Source organism: Lissotriton vulgaris, chromosome 11 (assembly GCF_964263255.1).
Source record: "Lissotriton vulgaris chromosome 11, aLisVul1.2, whole genome shotgun sequence".
NCBI lineage: Eukaryota > Metazoa > Chordata > Amphibia > Caudata > Salamandridae > Lissotriton > Lissotriton vulgaris.
Window position 1 is genome coordinate 391,864,848 of NC_141699.1, and position 23,116 is coordinate 391,887,963.

At 48.8% G+C, this 23,116-nt stretch overlaps 1 protein-coding gene across 1 annotated transcript in view; it reads right to left on the reverse strand.

Moving 5' to 3' along the window:
• Window positions 1-23,116, reverse strand: part of NUDCD3 (NudC domain containing 3) — a 276,981-nt gene that overhangs the window by 181,996 nt on the left and 71,869 nt on the right. The gene's annotated exons all lie outside the window — the stretch shown is intronic.

Sequence of the window (23,116 nt, forward strand, 5' to 3'; positions counted from 1 at the left end):
AGTTGTGCACCGAATGTCTTGTAAAAGACAACGGAGAAGCCATCCGGCCAGGGCGATTTCGCGAGCTTAAAACGCGAGATGGCGGAGATAACCTCCTCCGGCCGAATGTCTCGGTCAAGAAATTCAGCTTTATCTTTAGTTAGCACCGGTAGCGGGACCGAATCTAGGAAAGCTTCCCCACTTGAGCTCTCTAGTGGGAGCTAGTGTATAGATCAGCATAAAAATCCCTAAAGGCTGCAGCAATATCACCATCGTCCGTGACCCGTCCTCCGTCTTTTCTGAGAATCTCTTGTACTTGTTACTGCTGTCTAGTCTCCCGTAACTTATGGGCCAACAGACGCCCGCACCTATCGCCCCAGTGTAAAAAGTGTGTTGCAGCTGCAGGGCTGCGAATTCTGCCTGTCCTGGTGAATGGCAGCCAATTGTTGGCGCACCGCTTTAAGCAGTCTCCACACCAGAGGAGCTCCTGTCCTCTGGTGCATCTGCTCCAATTCCCTAATCTGTTGACTGAGTTCCTCCCGTTTGCGCCTGCGCTCAATGTTATCTGTGACAGAGATAGAGATCAACTCTCCCCGCACCACCGCCTTCAGTGCAGCCCATTGTGTAGCGAGCGTGGTGTCAGTGTTATTGTTGTGAGAGATATAGTCTGTAATGACTTGCTGAACCCTTGTTACCACATCTTTGCGATGGAGTAAGGTCTCTCTAAGGCGCCATCCCCGGATAGGGTGATGGAGTGGTGGAAGTGAAAAAACAGCTGTCACTGGGCCATGATCAGAGAGGGAGGCAACTCCTATGTCCAAATGATCTAACCGAGCATATGTCTTAAATGCGTTGGAATAATAAGAATACTCGCGTTCCTGTGGATGGAAACTAAGCCATAAGTCCCTAAATCCCAGATCGAGTAGACTGGTCAGTCCCCCAGTGGAAAGGGTGCCTGTTTGGTACATGCGTTGGCATGACCTGTCTAAGGTGTTATCAAAGACCAGATTCAGATCTCCCCCAGAAGAATGTGGTGGTCTGGCGTGCAGGCGGCCTCTGTAAGCGCCGAGTGGAAGAAGCGCTCTTGGCCATAATTGGGGGCATATACTGAGCCAATAGTGATCCCTAAGTCGCCAATGGCAAATCTATAGGTCAGCAGTCTACCTTTTATCTCAGCGTCTTTGTGAAGAACCCTATCCCTAAACCGCTGAACCACCAGAATAGCAACCCCTGCCGTTTTAATATTGCTCGAGGAAAAGAACTGAAGAGGGAACTTTGGGAACGGAGTCGGTGACAATCTTTCGACAAAAGGTGCGTCTCCTGTAGGAGACAAATATCAGCTTGGGATTGTTCTAAACATAGAAGGATCGCTTTGCTCTTCACTGGGTTGTTAAGACCCCTCACATTCAGGGTGATTACTTTAAGCGTGGTGGTCAGCATTCAATCAAAAAGGAATATGGTAAGAGCTGTAGGACAACACCATGTCGGATATTAACAAGGCACAAGGACACAGCAACCCCAGACAGCTCATAAAGCCCCGACTTTAGCCTTAAACTGAAGGTGGACAAGGAACACAGCAACTCTCCCTCCAAGCAACCCTCCCCCCCAAAAAACCCCTAATAGAAAAAGAGAAGAACAAAAACATATTGTCCACCATCGAAAGATGATCGGAAGAATAGTGAATTGGGCCAACCCGTCAAAGTCTGTAAAGCCCCCTCCCGCCGAAAGCCCAGGAAAAACCAAGAAGCAAGTGGCCTGAGGTTGTCATGAATTCAGCCGGGTTGAGATGCAGACAATTCTGTGGACACCGCTTCCACTGCGGCCTGCTGCCCCTTCAAGATTTCTGCTACCGGAGGCTTCTGGGCACACTGCCGCCGTACCTGTTGACGCCACCGGGGTCTGGAGTCGTCCACATTCACTGAGGTATTCACCATGTCGGACTCTTCGGCAGGGGGATCTATGCCCAACAGTCGACAGGCCTCTGTCAGGGATCGGAGCTGATAAAGTTTATTGTCCATTCAGAACACCAGACAGAACGGATGGCCCCAGCTGTATGTGATGTTGCGCTCCTGTAGGTGAGCCGTAACGGGTTTAACCCCTTCACTGCGTGGCCGATTCCCACGCTCTTGCGGGGGGGGGGAGGAGGGGGCCCGCACAGCGCCCCAATGCTCATGACGAGCTCAGCTTGTCATGAGCCACGGTTCTCGTGTGCTCATGACGAGCTGAGCTCATCATGACCACGCCCGTTCCTTAGAACGCCCAGCACAGCAGGGGAATTAGCCACGCGTGTGAGCATTCTAACGGTCATGACGAGCTCAGCTCGACATGAGCACACGAGACCCGTTGCTCATGACGAGATGAGCTTGTCATGAGCGTGGGAGGGGTTAAAGGTTCTGCGCTTCTGCAGTGTGAGGGCCGACAAATCCTGGTACAGGACCGGCGACTAGTCCCGAAACGCCAACAGATGCATCAGACGGGCCTTTTGGAGGATTTCTTCCTTGGTGCGATAGTCCTGCACACAGCCTAAAATGTCCGGTGGGGAAGCAGAGGAGGCACGCGGTGGACCCAACCTGTGCGCTCTATCCAGATGAAGTTCCGACTCCAGAGGCCACCCCAGGATGTGATTGAAGAGTTCCTTCGTGTATTTGAAAAGATCCCTCTTGTCTTCCTGGAGCTTCACCCCTCGGATCCGTATATTATGTCGCCAATAACTATTTTCTAGATCTTCCAAGTGAGTCTGGAGATCAACTTGTTGGTCGTGGATCCGGATGATTTCCTGTTGCAGTGCTGCTATTTCTGTATCCTTGCTGTTGCTTTTGTTCTCGAGCTCTGCAACTCGCTCACAAATACTATCAACGTCCCTACGGACCTCTTTTATTTCTTCAGTGAATTCCTTCTTGAGAGTGTGAATATCCTTCCTCAGCGCAACAAACATCGACTCCAAGAAGGCCTTGGTGATCGGCTCTGTACCTTCCTCCCTCTCGGAAACGGGATGCGCAGTGCCTGAAGCCATGCTGGCAGAGTGTTGATTCGCTTGGGCCTTGGCGAACAGGTCCTTCAAAGTTTTGTCCTTACGTCCTCTGGATGTGGACATGTCACGCGTCAGACCCCTCTGGACTTATAAGCTGAGCACGCACTGTCAGTCAGCTAGGTCACCACCTCAGTGCCCGCAGGGTCACAGCGTTTGGCCGTTTTGTTGTATCTTGCGTTAGGGGATGTGTGAGGGCAGTGGACCGTGGGAGTGGGAGGCCCAGAGATTGCTACGTCTTTCAGGATGAGGACCCCCGGCGCCTCTGGGAGTACGATCCCACCGGTGGCCTGAGCCACCCTCACAGTCTGTTGACTTACTCTTAGCTCCACCGGTGGTGCAGAGCTCTCGTCAGCAGGCTCTGCGTCGGGCCCCGCACCAACATTAGTGCCTCCAAAGCCGGACTCGCAACCCCACTCTCTTGCAGCACCAGAGTAGGCTCAGACAAGCACCTTGCTCTCCACCACCTGGCGTCTCTCCAAGACACCAATCCATCGCATCAGTCGAGTTCCCTTCCAGCAGTCACTTCGCCGCCCCCCTCAGGCCTCCCCAAAGTCCTTGTGGTGCACATGCAAACCTGGGACCAGGCCGCCACTCGTATCCTGCGTCCCCGCTCTCCGCCGCAGGCCGGTCACTGGCACCATCCCTGCTGTCTGTCTCCCAGTCCTTTGTAAGTCGCCTTCAGACCAACCCCTCTCCAAGCTGGACCCCGCAGTCCTCAGAACAGCCCCAGAGCCGGTCCGCAGTACAGACCACCTCTCACTCCGCCCTGCCGGCCCGATGAGCCCAATCAGTGTCCCTCACCCGCACAATACGTCGCTCGCAGAGAGCTCTTCGGCTAGAGACCGCAGTCCAGGGGACGTTCGCTTCACTGCCTTGCCCTCAGTGGCAGCCGCATGCAGAGTCCTTGTTGCTCCACCCGCAGGACCTCGCCTGAGCAGGAGCGATAAAGGGCCCACTGCGGTGCTCTGCAGTCCTGAGAAGTCAGGAACACCACAGCGTGCTCTCCTGCAGGAGGGAGGGCCAAGAACCGCCGATGCGCTGTCCTAAAATGTCGGCGAGTGCGTGCGGTCTTATCTGGAAGCACCTACGTGGTCCCAGCAGAGGTGTTCCCTCAATGTCCGCGTGTGCAGCCTCCCGCAATGCCCACACTTCGCGACTGGATCACTCTCCTCTCCCTAGTTTCTCCTGTCACCGCCAGGTCAGGCCTTTCGTCAATTTCACATACCCTTGGTCTGGCTCCCGGCTCCCCACAGTCCATAGAGCAACGGCTCACCTCCTTGCTCCCCAACATCAGCGAGGCTCAAGTCAAAGTCCGCTTTCTTTCTGGTCTCTCCTGGATTCACAACGACAGCCAGGCCGTCTCACTCTGCCAGGTTCGAGCGGGGGCGGGAGCACAGGTCCAGCCTCGGACTGCTCCACGTCCCGCTCACCTCACCAACCCGTTCGCCAGGCCGCAGCTCCCCGCACCCGGGCACCTTCACTCTGACCCCGCAATGCCACCGCGGGAGAGCGCCAAAGTTCCTCGAGGGGCCCACAGCCGTCTCCTCACCGGTCCTGGAACTAGGAAGCTGCGCGCCCAAAATGACGGATCGGGCCTCCCACCTCGACACTCAACGGGCTTCCCGCTGCGGCGTTGTTCTGCTGTTCGCCCGCTGAGGCCAGTCCGCCGATGCACCCTTCCGGGCCAGGACACGCGGCGGGTCAGGACTCCGCTGCCCAAGATCTCCACCTGCTCGTCCCGGGCGAAGCTGTACAACCTCGTCGGTACCGAGTGCTGCTGGCTCAGCCCCGGTCACAAGCTGCTTCAAGCGCCTCCACAATTCCACACTGGGCCCCAACCATTCAGGATGTGCCAACAGCAGCTGAAACGACCCCAGGGCTGGTGCTTTATTAGGCTGGCGGCGGGAGTTCAGGAGCAGTGCGTCCGCTCACTCTGCCATCTTAGCCACGCCCTCCAAATACTTGCTTTTATAAGAAAAAATTGTATTTTATTTCTAACTCTACACATGCAAAAAGATGCGACATTCAAATGCAATAACACAACTCTTTAGGTCTCGCTGGAGAGATCTTATGTCTCCAGAGTAGCAAGGCTTGAACCCGCCCCTCTTCTCCATTGGCTGGCTGCCTAAACGGCGGCCAGCCATTGGAGAAGAGGGTTCTGTTACGTCATTTTTGGTAGCTAAGCCCCATCCGTTTCGGATTGAGGGGCGTGTTTTTTTTGTTTCTTTCTCTCCTCGAAAAACACGCCCCCCAGTATGCAAAGGACGAGGCTTAGCTTCCAAAAATGACGTCGCCTCCTCTACCCCACCCCTCTTCTCACCTCTTAACTGGTTTGTGCGTGCCCAGGTCAAGCCGATGGCCGTCTACCAGCCTGAACCAAGTAGTTGCGCAGCTGTGGGAAAATACTGTACTCCAACATCTTCATGACCTTCCATTTAAGGGGCTTGCAGCGGTTTCATGATTTTGTTAAGAGTTTCCCAGCGGACCCGGCCGGGACCCAGGCGGCAGCCCAGATAGTTTAAAAGCTGCAAAGCGGCCAGCTCGAGGCGCAAGCAGTGCTCTGGGCTCGCAGGGGATGTGTCAACCAGCAGCACAGCAGTATAGGCGGAAGCCATGATAGCCGCGTTGCAACCCCCTGGACAGCTCCAGAGACCGCAGCCCTAACTCTAGTCAAAAATCCACTCCTCCATGCCCCCTTCCAGTTCTAGGTTCACTTCCACTTCACAGTGATCAAACATGTTGCGCGCTCCTCTGCCCCAGACTTGCAATTGGTCCACACAAAAGACGTGTTTGTCTGATTGGGCCAGTGTTGTTCTTTTGCTCTCTCCAATGAGCACATAGTTGTATGATGAGAGTGCATCGTTTCAATTGGAGGGTGAATCTATTCGAAGCTAGACCGCAACTCTTTTTTTATCGTACTTACGGTTTAGCAGCCACGTTAGGTCAAGTGCAGAAACATTTTGATATAATAATCAGAGGAAAAGGATCAGCGCTAGGGTGCCCTTGCCGTATTATGAGCACAGAGACATTTGATCTAACGCAAACACGTTATTTAATACTTACCAACAAGTTATCATGCAACACTGATCTTAGGCCTAAACTCCTACAGCCTTGAATGTTATGTAATGTAACTGGTCCTTTTATAAAGCGCTCTTACACCTTCGGGTACAGAAGTTCGCGCTATATAAAAACGCTTTAAATAAATAAATGTCACTTGTCAAGGGGCCCGAGGGAGGAGAAGCGAGCAGCTGCACCTTCCAGTCATGGTGGGCCGTGGCTTTGCCTCTTGTGTCTCTTCTGGGTCTGTGAAGACCTGATTAGGGTGGGGGGCGGGGGGCCTGTTACTCTGACAAAGGTGCAGAAGGTTGGGGGGTCACAATAGATTCATCACGTTGCACCCAGTGGACAAGTATGGAGAGGGTCCAGTTTGACCATCAAAAAGTTAGAGTTCAAATATAATAGTAGGTAATGGGGAGGGCCACTGGAATTATGCGATCCTGTGTTTGCATAAATATCCCTCATCTGGCGCATAATCTGTAGATAAATTGTTTCTAACTCAAAAGGATCAAAGCTTACTGAAAACTGTGGCTGTGTGGCTGTGTGTGTGTGTGGCTGTGTGTGTGTGTGGCTGTGTGTGTGTGTGGCTGTGTGTGTGTGTGGCTGTGTGTGTGTGTGGCTGTGTGTGTGTGTGGCTGTGTGTGTGTGGCTGTGTGTGTGTGTTGTGTGTGTGTGTGTGTGGCTGTGTATGTGGCTGTGTATGTGGCTGTGTGTGTGTGGTTGTGTGTGTGTGTGTGTGGCTGTGTGTGTGACTGTGTGTGGCTGTGTATGTGGATGTGTGTGTGGCTGTGTATGTGGCTGTGTATGTGGCTGTGTGTGTGAGTGGCTTTCTGTATGTGTGTGTATGGCTGTGTGAATGTGGCTCTCTGTATGTGTGTGGCTGTGTGTGTGGCTCTCTGTATGTGTGTGTGTGGCTCGTTGTATGTGTGTATGTGTGTGTGTGTGTGTGTGTGTGGTTATGTGTGGGAGAGACAGCAGTGTGAGAGACAGCAGTGTGAGAGAGACAGCAGTGTGAGTGCTCTAGGGAAAGCATGGTGTATGGGAGAGCATGGTGCGTGTGCATTTGTGAGAGATTAAGCTATTGGCATTGTAAATGACAATGCCATTTATTTATCTGTTTTCAAAACCAACACATAAATAAAAATGTTGTCATTTACAATGCCAATAGCTCTAACTTTTGCGAAGGCGAGACCATTGCATTGTAAATTCTTGTTCAGTCAGGCTCTAGTTGTTGTCAGGAGAATCACTGTCTCACTCTCCATGTAACATGTTACTACCTATTCACTGGTGGCCACATCAAGGAATGCAAACTCATAGGATGTACTCAAGAGTTCTTTGACTCTTCAGGATTTTAGTCAAAAGCGTCAATGGTGCTGCAGCACCTTCAGCAGCGAATTCTCCGGGGAGCCAAAGGCCCTAGTTCCAGTATTACCCGCTCCTGTAGCATGGAAGCATTCATTGCTTGCTCTGAGGGTGCTGTGTCCATGATGGTCAGTCAGACAAATACTTCAGTGCGGCAGTGGTCACAGCCTCACTCCAGTCCCGGCAATGGCTCAGTCTTTTATGATTTGGTTATGGCAGTCCCTTCTGGCACAAAGGGTTACTGTGTTACCTTCCAGACACAATGGAGATTGCTCAGGTGCAATCCCCTGAACCTTGTTGGCGTCTCCTGGCATACGGGGTGCCGCATATGAACCCTGGCATGCTGGTCACAAAAATCCTTCAGCGGTGCTCCCCTCTGACATACAGGGTAACGCAACTAGGCTGTGTGGACTCTGCGCCCTCCGCACAGAGCTTGATACCGGGCTCAGTCAACAGCAACCCTCTCCTGGCATTCGGGGGTCACAGAAAACGGTCTTGCACATGGGTTACAGCCTGATCACGCACAGCCAAATTCTTGCACCTCAAATTGGACCGCGCTCCTTTCAACGCTCTCCTCTTCCTCCCAGGGTACACTGGTCTTGGCAAGCAGGCAGGCAGACAGGCAGGCGCTGGTGCTATGGGCTTCAGGGTAGGTGGTATTGGCTACCCTGGGTGATGTCCCCTCACCCAGCAGGGAGACTAGCAGGCCTTAGCCCTAAGTCTTGGTCACAGGCAGAGCTTCCCTTCTCACACAGCCGATCTGGCTGCTTGGCAGATGACACATTTTGGGCCCAACCTCCCTTTCTTGTAGTCCTTTTCCACACACCAAATGTGATTTAGGATTTGGGTCTTTGTGTTGAAGGGTCTGCTTGCTTTGAAGTGGGCACTTCTCCTTTTCGTCATGAAAGATGTCGGTCACAGCAAATAAGATTTCTAAGCTCATTGTCCACAGCATAATTCATTGCAGTGGCCAGAGTTAGCACCTGGATGTCAGACACAGTGATGCATCAGATGGTTAATCCCAGAACCCAGCCCAACTTTGTACGATTCCCTTATCAGCCCCATCTTCTTTCCTGGGATGTGTTCAGGAACCTTCCTTGTGATCTATCACTGAATCAAAGAGTAGTCTTTTGAAATGTAAAGGGACTCTCTTCCTTTTCCCTCAAGTGTGTCTCCACCCACCTCACAGGAATTCAGCAATACACAAATCGGTATGGGGAAAGGGATTCCTCTACTGTTCATGTCTTTCCCAGAAAGGTCTCAGAGTCCAACAATGGAATCATGGATCCTCAATACAATGTACCATTGCAGGCACACTGACTCAGTGTAAATTAACAGCACAATTTGGGTCCAGCATTGCTACCTCTATGCATTGTACCTTTACACAGGAACATGTATTCAGTAAACACACTCAATCTGCACACTCTGCTCAGCACTGAAACATTTCTATCTTTAGCCAGCGTGTGCTATTTACAAAGACATATACTGCCAGCTCACACACTATATGCGCGCTGCACAAGACCCTTCATGTATTGTACTTCATGCAAGCACATGCTTTCCCTGCGCACGTACTGCATAGCATTACATCTCTCATGAAATGTATTCCTCTCAGGCATACATACACCCAGCACATGTTCTAACCACACATGCACTGCACAGTAGTGCTCCATCCTTGCACTGTACTCTTTCCTGGCACACATACAACCAAAGCAGAGTCACTACTCCTATGCTGAACAGCAGCACTGAACATCTTACCTGATGTAGGCCAAGGGGGATTTAAGCACACAGGAGCGGAACTTTTAAAAAGGTGAACGAGCCTGTAGGACACTGCATTGACGCAGGGTAAAAAGATCCTGTTCTCTAATACTGATCACTACACGCTATGCTGCCACCACTGTGCTTATGCTGCTTGACTCCTGGTGAAGGCAGTAGCCTTCGACCGCTATGATGATAGCGCTTGGGCATCCCTCCCACTCGAACAAGACTGCAATCCGTGAGACGTTCGCATGTCTTGGCGCACACGCAGAATTAGTCTTCACCCATGACAAAATAATCTGCATTTGGGATTCAGACAACAGTACAGCGGGGACACTCAGGGCAGGAGTACACGTCTTTACCATGCAGAGGGCCTTTCTGTCCCGACTTGGATCTATAAAACTTCAGTCGACTCCTTTCAAAATACTACTCCACGAGGACACTCTTGATCTGATACAGCAATTACTGCAGCAGGATTGCATGTCTTTAACAGCCCTTCAAAATGCTCAACATCCAAATCTAGACTGCACATCGAAAATTATTTTCTTTGAAGTAGAAGGCTCCCATGACCAGTGAAAGTTTTTTTCCCTTTGTCCTCAATTCGCACCCAGGTCTTCAAAAAGGTCATGGACGGTGTGAGAGTTCACATGTTGAATAGGAAATTCACATTTACTTACACTTGGTTGGTTACATCAAAATCTTTTAATCTCCGGAGTCGTTAAAACCCTACACAAACTTGTCTCTCTTGAAGCGCCCTCTTTCTTCGCTGCTCGGCAGCCACAGATAAGTCTCTCACTTACTGTGCAGTTCCTTATCGAATTGTATTGTGGATTGTGTTTAGTTTATGTTATTTTCCTTCCCTTAGGAGTTGCGGGGACCTTTCCCTTCTATTTTGGGTGTGTGGAAATGCTCACTGTGCTCCTTACGCGGCCAACAATACTCTTTACTGGCAGAGCCAGATCACTGGTGCAGTCCTCTAACCGCATGGTGGTGCAGCAGGGCTCTCGCCCTGCACGTCTCTCTGAGTCCCACCACTCGTGCCTTTCAGTTTCTCTGAGCGAGATTGAAGGATCTGTATGCCTCTGTTAAAAGTGGATGCCCGAAAGGGATCTGTATTTTTCTCCCCAGAGTGGTTTTGCCCTGCTTCTTTAGTGGCCATGCTGGGCTGAGTGGGGACACGGTTCTAGGTTGTGTCTTACCCTACTTACCTAATGGATGTTTTGTCCACATGCTTGGGTCCTTAAACTGTGAGGCCTCTGGTCTCACTGCAAAAACTATGGGGTTCCCCAGTGTCATACTGGGCAGTGCAGTGCCCATGCATGGGGGAGTTCCTGGGTTATGCATCATGCAGACATCAGAGAGAACCTATGAGGAGGAAGAGGAGATGTCTTTCCTCCTTTGGTACAATAACTTTTCTGAGGTAGTAGATGCCTCTATATATAGGGCTGTCTTGGAGGAAATGGCCTCCCTTGAGCAGTGCCTTTACAGACAAATTGGGGAACAATGTGCAAAAGCCCCCAGCAGAAACTTGCAGTTTTGGGGTTACCAGGCACTCCAATCCCCAGCTAGGTTGACCAGCGCCCAGACTCTGCACCTCAGAAATACAAACCTGAGGCTGAGGTGGACTATGAAGCACTTCATCACCTGAAGAGGGTCTTTCTGGCCCGGGCCAAGCCACTCAACCAGACTCCTGACCCTTTCTTGGGCCGCCCCCCTCCCTTCTCCTCTGACAATGCTGATAGGGAGGACCCTCCTGGAGTTTCTCATAAGGAGGCGGGCCCATCTAGGCCTTGGCAATCATCCTCAGACTCTGCCCTATCGCCGGGGCAGCCCTCTTCCGATGTGGTGTCAGATAAGCCGGACAGCAATATTCTTCTTCACCCTAAATCTCCTGACTGGACCCCAGTAGATAAAGTGGTGAAATATGTAGCAGGCCGATCGCGCAAACCACTGAAGGAGGAGGCTTGGGCCGTCTCTAGGTGGAATGCCCTCACCCTACCTGGGAGGAGAAAGTTGCCTTCGCACCGGAGACCGAACCCACGTTTCCCATCTTCTTGGCAAAATACATTTCAGCGCCAAATAAGGCCAAAGATTAGTTTTGGAGTTGCCTAAACCAACTTCTGGACATCACTGGGCCCTTATCAAACTCTTGGATGTGGTTAAGTAGTCTGGGTTCTTAACCTCCCCTGAGGTACTTTTGGACTGGGCCCAGCAGGCGATTATATGTTTCCCCCCCATATTTGCCAACTGGGGCGGGGGAGGGGGGGGGGGTTTGGGGGGAGTGGATGCCCCAACTCCGATCCCAGTCCCCTGGTCGGACCATCACCTAGTGCCCTTCTTGGTGCGGATTCCAGGCGTTAGACGGCCGGAACAGGCACCACTGAACTACCCTAGCCGGAAATGGGCCACCTTTTCTCAAGCAAACTTTAGTGAAGCACTTATCAGAGGGGGGGATCCAGGGGGTGGCTGATGTGGACACAGCTAACATGAATCTGGACAAGCGCATTACTGAGGCGCTAGACTGTACTGCCCCACTCTCTCGGATAAAAGCGTGCCTTCTTATTTAGAGAACAGCCCAGTGGTATAGCGATGTACTCCGGGCAGCAAAGGCAGATTGTAAACGCTCAGAAAGGCAGTGGCGGGTGACTTTCAGCAATCAGGCTAAACAGGCATATGTGGTAAGGAGACGGTTTTACCATGGACTAATTAGGAAGGCTAAGGCAGCTTACTATGCCAATACGATCAGGGAGGCGGAGAACTACACAAAGGAATTGTTTTCTATCTACAAAACTCTTTCGGTTGGGAAGTCCTCTGCGGTACCAGTTGATTGCTCGGTGCACTCTTGCAATCGTATTGCGGAGTTCTTCGCCGAAAAAGTAGAAAAAATCTACTCTTCCTTCCCAAGCCAACCTATAACGGGGCCTGTGTTTAGGGAGAAGTTGAGGGGAAGGGGGGAGCAACATATGCTGACTAATTTTGTCATCCCACCCCCTGAGGAGCTCATAAAGATCTGTGGCTCAGTAAAATCAGGCTCCCCCAAGGATCCTACAACGCCTAAACGGCTATTTGGTAGCCTGGCGGCTTTGGAGCCCTATATTAGGCATGTTCTGGAAGTTTCCTTTAGGTCCAATAGGGTACCAAGAGATTGGAAACAGGGGGTGGTTCTCCCCCTCCAAAAGAAGTCGAACATCAGCTTCGAGAAATTAGAGAACCTTCGGCCTATCTCTTTGTTACCGTACATGGCTAAGGTGGCGGAGAAAACCGTGAACATCCAGCTGATGGATTTCGTGGAGGTCGTCAGCCTCCTACACGATTCCCAGTTTGGATTCCCGCCACGCCACTCTACCGAGTCGGCGCTACTCATGGCGGTTGAGACCATCCGCCAGGGAGTGGACAAGGGCCAGACCATGGCCCTGATCCTCCTGGACCTTAGCGCAGCATTCGACACTGTAGCTCATACCACCTTGCTACAGTGTCTGAATGATGGTGGGACCTTAGGGGCTGCGCTAAAATGGATCCAGTCCTTTCTGACAGGTAGAGGCTTTCAGGTCAGACAGGGAGACTGCTACTCAAGGGAGATTAGTTTGGCTCAGGGCGTACCGCAGGGCTCGCCCCTCAGCCCAACCTTATTCAATCTGTACGTCTCCCCGGTGGCAGCCATTGTCCAAGGCTATGGGTTGCACATAGCGTCTTATGCCAATGACACGCAGCTTGTAGTCTCCCTCTCACGCGCGCCTAGTCTTGCTGCGGACAGCTTCAGAGCCTGCATGCAGGAGTTGGCTACAAGGATGTCTTCCAACCTCCTGAGGTTGAACTGCAGCAAGACGGAGGTGCTCTTGGTGGGGGGGGGGGGGGGGGGGTCGTCACTGTGGTCATCTTAGGGTATGGCTGGATGCGGACCTAGCATTCGGACCTCAGATAGACCGGGTGGTGGGGGTATGCTTCGGTGTCCTGAAAAGCCTTCGGAAAGTTCTCGATCTACTTCCCATGGCAGCTCGGAAGACGCTGGTACATGCCCTCGTAACATCACGTTTAGATTATGGCAACCTGCTCTATCTGGGGGCAACGGGCAGGGTCATCAGCCGTCTAAGTGCTGCAAAATGCAGAGGCTTGTCTGGTCTTGAGGCTTCCGAAGAGATCGCCTTCAAAGACAGCCCTCCAATCACTCCACTGGCTTCCAGTAAAAAGTAGGGTTGACTTTAAGGATCTTTGCACATGCCACCGCATTTTGTGCGGGAAGGCACCTGCACCGCTACAGGACCTGGTTACTCGGTATGAGCCTGCGCGCGCCCTGCGATCTTCTGGCTCAGGGCTACTGAAGGTCCCCAAAGTAAAAAATCGCGTATGGGGGGTAGGTCCTTCAGGTACTTGGTTGCCAAGAGCTGGAATGCTCTGCCAAAGGAACTGCGCCTGGAGCTCTCTGAGCCCAGATTCAGGAAGAAACTTAAAACATATCTGTACACCCGGTAGGAAGCGTCCGCTGCCGGTTGGGGTAACTCTGCCACCACCACTCACCATAGCGCGGGGACACGCCGGTGCGCGTAACCAGGCGCTTTATAAATTTCCCTTATTATTATTATTATTATCATCAACTGCACGTTATCTAACGAGCGACGCCACTATTTGTTAATTAAAGGGGCCTCGAATCTTTGGAAGCAGGGGCCATAGCTCAGAGCGGTCTTATTGGTGACCCTTCTATTACAGAACTCAGGAAGTTTGTGGCAAAGCTGACCTCCTTAACAAGGTCCAGGCCTCGACTGAAATAATCTTTACCCCTTCGGTTTTCCAAGGGGCCCGCTGTGATAGGGGTGCTCAGTCGGCTAATTCTCCTCACAACTCCCCTCCAGGGGACAAGGCTCCAAGCGTGGCCAATGGCAGGATCAATCTTGTTTTGGAAAGTTATTCTCCACGAGAGGCAAGACGTTCCTTGGTAGAGGTGTATTAAAGGGACACGGCAACAAAGCTTCTGCTAACAGAAACTATTCACTTTTTTTCCATACAAAAAATAAGGGGTTGCCTGGCAATTTCTTTTTATGCATTGGTGCCAATCACAACAGATACAAAGGGGGTACAGATGGAGTTTTTGGGTCCCCTTACTGGGCACGTGGCTCTCTTGGATAAGGAGGCCACCCCAGAGGTTTTGTCAGCTGCGTGTTGGTTGACTAGAGGGAATGTGGGCAGCCCCCAGAGTTCAGTCTCCAGGAGTTCAACGAGTGGCTCGTATACTGCCACTTCCAGATGGAGAGCATTCACCTCCTCCAGATTTCTTGCGCCCTCTCGACTGGGTGGTACGTCTGGACCTCAAGGGCATGTACTTCACAGCTCTTATCTTCTCCCCGCACCGGAGGTTCCTCTAGTTTGAGCAGCCGTCTCCAGACTTTTGATCTCACCACATTCCCTTTTGGCCTATCGTCGGCACTGTGGTGCTTTACGAAGGTTCTCAAACCGGAAGTGGTACTTCTGTGGGCGCTGGGAATGAGTCTTATTTACCTAAACAACATCCTTCTTTTTGATAAGTGGTCACAGAAGGCATCCCTTCAACTACAGATGGCGGTCAACCTTTTGAGGGCCTGGGATTCATCATAAACAAGAGAACGTCTCTTCTGATGCCATCTCAAAGGACGACATTCCTAGGGTTTGTCACAGAGTCCACACCGCAACCTTGAGTCTCCTGACTCGGACGTTGGCAAAGATTCGACAGGAGTTGCGGAAAACCATCTCCAAGCACCAAACATCACTGAGACAGATTGCTCGACTAATGGGCACTTTGTCATCTTCCATACAATTGACCTTCCTGGGACAGCTCCGTTATCAGGCACTGCATTGCCTCAAAGTACACCACCTTCGCAAGGGGTTAACCTACTCCCAGCTAGTGCCCCTTTCAGCTGAGTCAAGAGAGGTTGGTGATTTTCTCACATGAAAGCCTGGAATGGGAGAGCGATTTTCAGTTCCAACCTGGACCTAGTCATAAAATCCGACACCAGCTAGTTAGGCTGGGTCGCACAGTGTGGGGAAGCTCTCTATAGAAAAATAACAGAAGTTACATATCAATTGGATGGAGCTTCCCACTTGCTCCTTAGCACTCCAGTGCTGGACCAGGGACAAGATCTAATCCTGTGTTCTTCTGAAAATGGTCAACGTTTCGGCTGTGCATTACATGAACCACCTCAAAAGGATGGGGGCCAGAGCCCTCTCGGATTTGGCACAGAACTTCTGCCACTATTGCCTGAACCACCATATCTCGGTCATGGCAGAATATCTCCCCGGGCAAGCAAACCAGGTGGCAGATTGGCATTCTCACCACTTCCAGGACATGAGTTTGTGGAGGCTAGACCTTCTGGTGTTCCCGGCTATCTCGAGACAGGTGGAGTAAATCTTTGGTGGACCTTTTAGCGTCACGTCTGCTTCATAAGAGGTCAGGTTCTTCAGATGGAGACAGGATCCACAAGTAGTGGTGACAGACTCATTCCTTCAGGACTGGAGTCAGGAGAGGGGTTAGGCTGTCCTTCCATTCTAGATGATCACTAGGGCTTCTGCCCACGTGAGGCGACAGCAAGCAAATGTGGTCATGGTGACTTCCCACTGGAGGTCTTAAGTTTGTTTTCCGGTTCTGATGGAACTTTGAGATTTTCCAATCCATCTACCTCTGTTCCAGAATCTACTTCTGGACCCATCTCAGATCCTGCATCGGATGGTGCTGGATGGATCCCTCCATCTGATGCCTTGGTGAATTACAGTGAACCCTGGAAAATTCTAGGACTTTGCAACAGGTTGAGGTCCTCCTGTCCAAGACATTGGCAGACAGCACAGTCAAATGCTCTAAGTCAGTCTAAATGAGATGGATGGGTTGTGTCTGCAACAGTGGAGTGGAGTGGAGTTGAGTGGTGTGGCTCACTGGTTAGAGGCGGCAGACCGGGAAGCAGAGGACGGCCCGGGACCAGGGTTCAATTCCCGACGAGGCAGGGTCGTGAACCAGGGTCAGCGGACTTGATAATTCTCGCCTCGGTGCCTAATCTAACCAGTGATCACACTCGGCAACTCTGGGCATTAGCTTGCCTCATCTCCACAACGGCCCCCCACAAACGCCGGGGATGCCTGGTTTCACCTTGGAGATGCCCAGGAGGGAACATCTCACAGGGAAAGCCAGGACGGGTTCCCCAGCGGTCTATAGCGCCAGGACGCCTCCGGGTAGCAGTGCGCTTTACAAGACACACACATTCACATTCAAATTCACATTCATGCATCACTAGTCTCTCTGACATGTTAATCAGGTACTTCACCTATTTATCTCCTGGCAACCTAAAAGGTTTTTGTCAAGGAAGGAGCTTTCTGCAAAACTACCCGTGCTGTTATGTTTTGGGCCATGCAGGAGGGTATTAAATGTGAGGGCCCTCAACATTACAGGTAGAGTATATACCACGCAATGTGTCTCATTTATGGTCAGTGGTCAGACTAAGTCCAATATTAGGATAATCTCATATCCAGCTTTCACAGAATATAGAGCTTGAAAACATATAAGGACATGACTGAGGAATTTTGTCTGCCGGGAGAAAGGGCAAATGCTCATTGCATTGCATTAAGTGCATACAGCAGTCTCCTCCCACACAATCGCTTGTTGGGTGAGATGGGTATTGCAGCAAGCTGGTATTGACACCACATTCAGCTAGAGCGGCCATGGTCTGTAAAGCATTCTGCTTGGGTTCCCGTCTAGAGGACATTATGAACGCAGCAGATTGGTCCTCTTGCACTACATTCAAGAGGTCAAGTCAGTGCTAGAAGTGGATCAGTTGTTGGAGAGAAAGCTTTAGATTAGCATACTCCAGTCCTGACATAGAATGTAACATTTCCTAGCTTTGGTAGCGGTAATTTTAATTTCTATTAAGGACTCGAGGCGAGGATTATCCTATCTAGTAAGATACCTCATATGTTCCCTCCCATTACCAATATGTAATTTTGTTCTGTTTGGTATTAACAATAAAACTATAGGTTTATGGTGAGATGCTGGATTTCAAATGAAGTTTCTAAACTTCTTAGATCCTGTACACACGGTAGCCATGCTCTGGGTTTTATTAAAATACAGTTCTCAGTCTCAATTCCTTTCTTGTTTATGGGTTGATGGCTTCGTTAGGACTCATCAACTTGCAGTGGCGTAATTTGCGTGAAGAAAGAGGGAGCTTCAACAGAGATAAATGTGGGCTCATGCTTCTTGATTGGCTGATGTTACTATTGTTTGTCTCCCAGGTGTTGATAGAAAAATTAGTTTTTTCTTGCTTTTTTCTAGTCGCTTCTGTTTGTTGTTTGGCATGCTAAAAACGTTCAAGAAAGCACAATCTTCGCCTCGGTCCTTAATAGTATTGAAACTGTGTTGCAAAAGCTAGGAAAGTTTACATTACTGGGAATTAATATTCTCAGTACTAGATCCATTAACTTGAATAGAAAATAATTTGCATAGGTCAGCAATAATGGTCCTCTTGATCAGAAAGTACAACAGACTCCACCTGTGTGTCTGTGACACTGATCTGTATTTTTTAAGCAAAGCATTTAAGTAATGATTTTCCATACAAGAAAATGTCTTGGCTATTTTTGACTGTATCGGTTTAAGGTGCAAATGCATATTAAACTTTAGATTAAACTGTAGAGCGATTAAGATATGACCAATGTCTTGTGAACATTACTTTAATGAACAATAAATTAGAAGTAAAATAGTCTGAAATTAAGACTATCAGATGTATTTGGGACTGAACCTAGTATTAAGATAACAACTGAATGTATTTAAAACTGCACTTCATTACTTATATATGTTACAGCTGATTTGGCACCCAAAAATATAATAGGTTTTTGTTGCGGTGCTTCTTTGTATTTTAATAATTTAGTTAATTTCACACTAACGGGTAATGAGTGTTATTATTATACAAATTCCACAACACAAATGAAATATTTTAAATAGGTAGAGAGAATCCACTGCAAGAATTTGTGCCACTTGCCTTACACTTTCAGGTCAGCAAATGGAAAATTATGTTTTGAAGCTTCTAGAGATTATAGATTTGCATACTTCCTTATCTATTGGTTGATTGCAAAAGTGTTGCTTATTTAGTGTAAGACAGCATTTCTGCTGGTAGCGATGGGCGTGTTTGCAATGAAATCTCCTCCTCATGTGATGTGGACCCAAACTACACAATGGCTGAGGTGCGTATATGCCATATTTAGAGTGTGATTTTACGCTTGTAGATGTATTAATGAATGTGTGAGGAAATATAACGTGCAACTCTTAACGTATCAAGAATGCTCAGTCGTCTTTGGATTTAAACAAAGTTTCTGCAAGGTAGAAAAGTAGTAGTTAGGTTGGTAGTGGGTTTGATGGTGGAAAGGTGAAAAATATAATCTCTAGTAATGCCTGTTCTAACTATGTGTCCTGTATTCTATAACTGAGTCGATACAAACGTGCAGCAAATTGTGCGTGCTTCTTGCTACAAATTAAAAATGTCCTGAATACAAAAATACTTGCGGAGGCCTATGGATGTGCTCTACGTTTGACCTCTAATACATGAGACTGGTGTTCTTGTGACATGTACGTGTGTGTGTGTTCGATGCATCTCAAAACTAGTTACAAAGGAAAGAAGGAATGGATTGAAGAGTAATAAAGTGGGTGCTTGGGCAGTGGGTTTAGAGGGGCTGGGGAGGTTGTGGGAATTTTGAGCTGGGACCAGTCAATCACAGAAAGTGCACAAGGACCAGGTCTTGCTCAAAGAAGAGGGTCTTCGGTGCCTGCCAGAAGACTAGGGGTTTGCCAGATTTGGAGAGGACAGATGTAACAGATCCCTGAAAAAGTAACAAATAAATGCTTGTCTTCAGCTTTATCTCTCTGCACTGTCTTGATTTGAAAATGGCAGTATTAATACTGAATGTGACATTGTCCACCAGAGATTTTGTTTATCTTGCTGGTCAAGTACAGTGAGATGCTTGAGTTTACAAGTTTGTAGGTGATACATGCAGGAAGAGGGAGCCAGTGGAGTTTGCCCAGGATGGGTCAGATTCTGTAAAATTTAGTAAGTTACTTGATCAATCAAGTAGTGACTGGAAGAGCGCATATCAGAGGGCAATGTGAGATTCTGGGTTACCAGAGAGTAGTGCGCTTCCTCGGTCCGCATAATATAGTTCTGTATCCTGTGCTTTAATCTGCTTCTTTAAGAAATGCATTCATTATGCAGAGCATGATAAATTGATGCCATTCCACTTCTGTCTACTTCATGACAGGAGTGCTGAAGCAGAGAGTTGTGTTGAGGTGAAATCCTAGGGATATAGCAGTGACACAAGATTTAGTGCAAAATGGCCAATTCTATTTTCTGAGAGAGCACCTTGTAGCTTATTGGTTATTGTGGACGATAAGCAAAAACTCAGACTCCAAAAGGTTTAGCTTGTTGAGCTGCAGGGTTCATTTCTAACTAGGTGGCTTTTAAAGTGCTCGGTGGTCTTTCAGTTGGGTAATACAATTTTTGGATGTGACCTTCAGGTACAGATAGGTATCACTGACACACAGGTGGAGTCTGAAGTACTCGCTGATCAGGTGGCCCAGCACTGCTGACAACCATCACCATTTCAAACAGTTTAATCTTCCCGCACCTTTTAATCCCAGCCAGAAATAAAAAATGGTTTGGATGCCATTAATATTGTTAGTTAAATACTTTTCTTAACATGGCAAGGGGAAATCCAGCAGAAGAATGAGTCTGAAGTTTACATAGCACAAACCGCTTACTGTGTTTAAAATGGAATGGTTTATGTATCGCTAACACTTACAATTCACTAATTTGCCTAATAAAAATGACTGTATTAGGAAAAAAAAACATTCATAGTGCTACATTTGTCCCATGTTCCGATAGGAATAAGGCTCCAATTTTTCAATTTTTACAGATAGATACAGTCAGAAAAACAATGTGTTACCTGTCTGTATTTATTTAAGTAGAAAAATACAGAAAATTGAGCCCCTTCTCAGTTACTCCTCCTTGCTGTTGTTCATGAATACCCAGCCAATAGTCATATAGATAATAATAATAATAATAATAGGGACATTTATAAAGCGCTGAGTTACGCGCACCTGCGTGTCCACGCGCTGAAAAGTGGGAGAGGCGGCAGACAGGGAAAACAGCTGCCAAGCAGGCAATTATCTAACATAGAGATGGGTTTTTAATTTCGCTCGAAACCTCACTTCTTCAGGTTCCAGGCGCAAATCCACTGGGAGTTTATTCCAGTAGTTTGCCGCTAAATAACCAAAGGATCTGCCTCCCATGCGAGCTTTCTTCACCCTGGGGATCCTCAGCAGACCCCCACCAGCGGATCTGAGCGCTCGAGCAGGTTCGTAGACTTCAATCAGTCTCCTCAATGGTTGAGGTGCCCTGCCATTCAGGATCCGGTGGCAGGTGCAGAGGGCTTTATATTCGACTCTGCTCCTCACAGGGAGCCAGTGTAACTTCTGCAGGGCCACTTTCGAAGGCGCCCTTTTAGGCAGCCTAAGGATCAGACGTGCTGCCGCATTTTGCAGCACTTGAAGGCGGGCCATGCTTTTCTCCAGGTACAGCAGGTTCGCATAATCCAACCTTGCGGTCACCAAAGCATGTACAAGGGTTTGACGAGCTTCCATCGGCAGTAGGTCCAAGACTTTCCTCAGTCTTTTCAGTACCCCAAAGCACACTCCGACCACCCGGTTGATCTGGGGCCCGAAAGTAAGACCCGCATCAAACCATACCCCTAGGTTTTTTGCCTCCTCGCAGGGGGTTGGAGTTGGTCCTAAACAGGATGGCCACCAGGCCGACGACCAAGCAGACTGGGCTCTCCCTACCACCAACACCTCTGTCTTGCTGCCATTAAGTTTCAAACAGTTGATGGCCATCCAATCGGCAAGTTCTTTCATGCACGACCGGAAGCCATCTGCAGCAAGACAGGGCGCATGCGACAGGGAGATGACCAGTTGCGTATCATCGGCATAAGATACCATTTGGAGGCCATGGCTCTCCACAATGGAGGCTACAGGCGCTACATACAAATTAAAAAGGGTCGGGCTCAGGGACGAGCCCTGAGGCACGCCTTGGCCCAAAAGTACCCCCTTAGAATAGCAGTCGCCTTGCCTCACTTGAAAGCTTCTCCCCGTTAGGAAGGCTTGGATCCACCTCAGCGCAGTATTAGCGATGCCACCTCTGTTCAGACACTGTAGCAAGGTGGTATGTGCTACAGTGTTGAACGCCGCGCTGAGGTCTAACAGGATCAGGGCCATAGTTTGCCCTTCATCTACGCCCTGTCTCAGATGTTCTGTTGCCATAAGAAGGGCGGACTCAGTAGAGTGGCGCGGTCTAAAGACAAACTGCGTAGCGTGGAGCAATCCCGCCTCCTCCACATGTTTCATGATTTGGGTGTTTACCACCTTCTCCGCTACTTTGGACAGAAAAGGCAGGAGTGAGATGGGCCTCAGATTTTCTAACACCTCAAAGCCAATGTGGGATTTCTTCCGGAGAGGGAGCACTACTGCCTGTTTCCACCCCTTAGGTAACATGCCCGACTTGAAAGAGGTATCCAGGACATGCCTTATGTAGGGCTCCAGTACTTCCAGGCTGTCCCCCAATCGTTTAGGGGACACCGGGTCCAAAGGGGAGTCCGATTTTACAGAGAGGCATACCCTGACTAGCTCTTCAGGAGGGGGGGTACTGAAGTCTGTGAGGAACCCCGCAGTCTCCGTGCCCTCTGATGTTACCTCAAACTCAACCCCTGTAGGGGAGGGTTAGGAAAGGTCGAGTAAATTTTCTCGATTTAGTGGAGAAGTATTCGGCGATGCGATCGCATGTTTCCGTCGAACAACTCTCCGGGTCTGCAGCTGAGTCTATAGTAGTCAAAGATTATGATTATGAGCATATGTAGCTAAAAATAGATTACATTTAAATTTCCTTAAATATTTTAACCTGTGTTTGTGCTATTATGCAAATGTTTTCAAGTGGCTTTATAGTCTTAGTTATATTTGGCTGATAAATGTGTCAAAATTAGACAGGCCTTAAAGTATGAGTGCACATTTATTGGTTAACTAAATGTGGAAATATATACGAATTACTGCTTCATGTATTCACAAAATACAAAAGAAACATGAATAAATACAGATAAAACGGCCCCAATAATAAACATCGACAAATACAGACGGAAATGTTAAAAAAAAAACTAAAAAATGCCATAAAAACGAGAGCCCAAATTATAGACAGGGCCACTGCAATTATTCGATTGTGCTGCATTTTTCCGCATAGTTATGGATCTGCCGCATATGCCACATAATTCATCATCTGCCGCATAATCTGCAGATTTGAACAAAACAAATTGTTGTTTCTAGCTCAAACGGTTCAAAAGATCCTAAAAATGAAGTGTTGAGCGCAGAGGACGGCAGAGGTTGACTGGTCACCTTTCTGTTGCTTATACTATGTTCGGGTCTAAAACTGGTAGTAGTAGGGTGTAACCCAATGCCCAGACCTTGTTAACAAGTGTAAAAATGACAAAATAATTAAGCTATACTATCAGAAAATGTGCCATATAATTTGCCTTATCTTGACGCATAATTTAGTCAACCCTGCTACATAATTTTGCCCTCTGTCACATAACTCCAGTGGCCCCAATTATAAAATTCATATCTGCCACACAAATTGCGCATGTCCTGTTATGTGTCAAATGTTATTTTTCGTGGTTCACAAAACCAAGCATTTCAGTTTTATAATGCAAACAGTAACTAATAGCAGGCATTTGAGCCTTTCTCAGTACCAGCATAAATTAGTCAGAAAGGTTTACGTAATAAAATTCTAGGACTTCAGGAGACATCCTGCTGGGATTATGAAGACAGAAGGGACATGAGTAACTAACGCTATATTGTATTTTATGTTAATGTCCAGAGAAAATAGCATGAAATATCTA